The following is a 3,962-nucleotide window of genomic DNA, read 5'->3' as shown; positions in this document are numbered from 1 at the left end:
GCAACCACTCTCATGATTTTAGAGATATTTTTCTCATGTCCGCTGGCAAGCTTTCAGCTACAAGGAGGAGAATTCCCTTCAAAGCCGCTCCAAGTACAACTCAGCAGCTCTGCGATAGCATAAAGAAGCAGGCCCTTCCCTCTCTGCACCGCCATTATTCTGTACTTGCCATTATTCAGTGCCATCTTGCTGGCCGCGGTCACAGAGTTGTCTTCGGACGGGGGAGGTGGGGAGCTCATCAGGACTCTTGCTGGAACACTGTGTTTCTCCCTTCAGAATATATCCTCCAAAAAAGGTAACGAGAGATTCAAAGATCCATCACCTGCAGCCGCTGTACGTCCCGGGCTGCCCCGCTGTCTTTCTTCTGATCCATCTTGGGTTCTGGTGGACCTGTTGGTTTTTCATTATTGGCCATAGCTTGACCTGTGTCTCCCAGGGGCCCTGGGGGCTCCTGTTCCTGGCGCTGAACGCCTTCCACAACCTCTGCTCAAGACGTCATCATCTTCAGCTTCTTAAACCTGATCAGCCCTCCGAACTACTCAGTCACCAGTGCCACCAGGATCTCTGATCATGCTGACGAGTTGGGCACCAGCAGCAGTATCCTGTGCAGGTGGCCATCAGGGCAGAGGGTTCTTCCGGTACCATCGTAATGCGGACCAACGAGCCAGGAAGCTTTCTCTTTGTTATAACTGAGAACGTGAGCAATTAGGAGCATCACGGAACATAGGCCACTCTGGGGAGATCCCCAAATGCCATCCTTTTCCCCCAGCTTTGGGGACTATCAATATGGCCAACGCATCATCTTTTTTAGTTTTTATTTTTTTAATGTTTAGTCATTAAATAAATACTTCGGAGAGAGAGAGAGAGAGAGAGAGAAAGCAGGGGAGGGGCAGAGAGAGAAGGAGACACAGAATCCGAAGCAGGCTCCTGATTGATTGCCCGGGAGTATGAGGACTCCCCAGCATCGAAGAGGGCGTGGGCCCCAGGCAGAGGAAGCCCAAATGGGGTTTCCCGATGTCTCTTCTGTGTTATTTTGGAAATCAGAGCTGAGTTTTATCTTTGTGTTCTGCTACCCAGATCATACCCACCAAGACCCTCTCTGGAAGGGCCGCAATGCTGTGGATGCAGAACTTTGAGCTGGCAAGACTGGATTATCCCCAGGTGTCAGGGAAAGGGGACCGCAGCGTCAGGCATAGCTATTTTAGTTCCTCTCTTCAGATATGTTGTGTTGGTTCAGTCCTCTAAGAAGCGGGCCAAGACGGGGTCAGATGTGCAAGTGATCCATCCTGCTGGGGAAGACGCCTGGGCGGGAAAATCAGAAGGGAGCCGGAGGAGGCTGGGCGAACCGTGGGGCTCAACAGATCCAAAGCTTGGTGAGGAGGGTGGTTAGTGATGTGAACTATAGCCCCTCCCCCCCTTCCTGTACTTGATCTCAGGGCCGTAACCGGGTAACCGGTACCTGTCCTTTCCCCCTTCACTCTCCATTCTTACTTATCCACACTCTCAGCTATCACCTTCCCTGGTCTTGATGGATCACCGGGTGCTGTGACCCAACCCTTCAGTCCTGAAGGGTCTAAACTCTAGGTTATCATAGCCAAGGGATCACTCCAGTGGTTCACTGGGTTCCACATGTATTTCTCCCGGCTCCCACTTTGTAAAAGCAGCCCTGCCTTCTTCTAGTAACTAATCGGGGTACTTCTAGTAACTTCTAGTAATTGATTAGGGTCGATTTTGACTGCCAGAGAAGTGACTCGTTCTTCTTGCCTGTCAGTTCCAAACACATGGGGTCTAAAGTACCCTGGCAGCAGCCGTAGCTTAAGTTTTAATGAGACCCTTGATGTATCCCCTGGTCAGAGTGTACCCCCTTTGGGGACCAGGACTTCTCACCCTGCAGAGCTTGGGGGTTTGGGGAAGGGGGTTTGAATACCCACAATACATCTTAGCAAACATTTTCTAATTGTAGGTAATCAAGTGCCCCAGGTGAGGAATCGGGGAAGGCTTCTGCAGAAGGTGGCCTTGATAACCCTTAATAACCGTGGTTGAGAGCATTGCAAGGCCAGATTCTGCTCCTACCCCCTCTCTAGGTCTCAGTTTCCTCTCGGTTTATTAGACACAGGAACACATTTCCTTCCTCTCCTTTCTCCTCTCCTCTCCCCGCTTCTGCCTGCCCCATAACCCAAACCCCTCCTTTAGTTTGGGTCAATAAGGCCTTACTTGGAGAGGAGTAGAACAAAGGGTGAAAGTTGCAACTCTGGAACATTAGCAGGACAGGGAGGGGTGAGAGAGAAAAGGCAGACATAGAAGAGATATCTCAGAGGATAACTTGTTCAGAGAACGAAAAAGAGGGGGGAAATGTTTCTAAACAAAGGAAACCAAGCGTATGAAGGCACATCGCTATGAGAAAGCACATATTCTAGGCTAAGTTCAAGGCTTAATGGAGAAGAGGGGAACTCAGTAAAGAAAGGGGTAGAGGCCCAAAGTCTACGGGCTTTAAACACCAGGATAAGGAGGTTAGATTTTTCGCCCTGGAGGTAACAGGGTGTCCTTGGCAATTTTATGCAAAGGAGCAACCCAATCCATCTTGTATTTTGCAGAGCTGATGGTCACATAGTACTTGGATTCTAGAACAAAAGAGTCTAGAAAGAAGCAGGAGCGGGAAAAACTGGGAACTGAGGCAATATTCTCAGGAGCAGAGGTTGCAAAATGATGGCCCCTGGGCTAGATTTGACCCCAAAGTGTGTTTCGTTTGGCCCATTCAGTAGTTCCAAACTTGGGAATTAGTTTCCAATATTGAAAAGCTGGAAGACACTATGTGGACTTCCTGCTTCTCTTGAAAAATCATCCGTCCATACAAGCCCATGACGCTCCAGTTTGCCTCGTGTCCCCCACTTCCGGTCACCTGACGCCTGAGCCCAGTCACTAATTTCTGTGACCCATAGGTACTTGAGTCTACGATCCCTTGTTCCAAAAGATCTAAAAAACAGGGTGCTTGGGAAGAGTATGCCGGGTGGAGGAAACAGCCTGAACAAAGAGAGGAAATATGGAAGGTGTGTCGGGGCTTTCTCATTAATGAAACAGTGTGGCTCTTACCCATCGGGGTAAGAGAGGGAGTAGGGCCCGGGGCGGGGGAACGAGTGGTCCCTATCTCATCGCCAACCTCATCTACCCCACCTCCTTCCAAGTCAGTTTCCAGTATCAAATAATGCTCCTTCACACGTGCCTTTGCACACACTGCTCCCTCTGTTTGGAATCCCCTTTCTTTTCTCTCCAGTGAGCGCTGAGCTTATCAGCCGCATTCCAGGACTAGTCACCGACTGTTCACAGCGGGAGTCGCAAACCCTACCTGGGCTGGTCACAGCCCCCGAGGCCCCAGTTGACGACCTCTTCCCCGAGTGGACTGGTAGCTCTCCGAAGTCTGGCTCAAACTAGGATGGAGGGAGGGATGGATGGATGGATGGATGGGCAGACAGGCTAATGGATGAATGAATGCACACGCGATTGCAGAGCTTGGCTGCTTCCCTCCTTGAAACAGACACATGCTCCGCCTTACAAGAACAGACTGGGACAGTCTAGGGCAGTCTGGTCCCGTAGGGCCCGGGAGGCTGGACCAGGTGACCCTCTCAGACTCCCTCGAGTCCTCTCTAACCTCGTTCTTGCCCCCTCGTGGGCTCTGACCTAGAAAACACGGGGGTGGGAAGGTGGAGAGGGCGCCCACGGGCGCTAGGACCCAGCGCGGCCGGAAGGCGGGGTGGGGGCGCCGCGCTGCTCCCTCGGCGCGGGGAGAATCTGCGCCCCGCGGCGCGCGGCGGGAGGGCGCGGCGGGAGGGAGAGCGCGCGCCGAGGGGAGTGCGCGTGCGCGAAAGCGCGCGCCAAGCAGGGCGGACAAAGGGGCGGGCGGCGGCGCGCGAGCCGGAGGGCGGAGCCGCGGGGCCTGGCGGGCAGGTGCGCGCGGGCCAGAGGGC

The sequence above is a fragment of the Lynx rufus genome, unplaced genomic scaffold, assembly GCF_022079265.1.
Source record: "Lynx rufus isolate CCGP_SWC_20201006 ecotype Redwood Valley unplaced genomic scaffold, mLynRuf1.p SCAF_23, whole genome shotgun sequence".
Taxonomy (NCBI): Eukaryota; Metazoa; Chordata; class Mammalia; order Carnivora; family Felidae; genus Lynx; species Lynx rufus.
Note: the sequence above shows the minus strand (reverse complement) of the source record.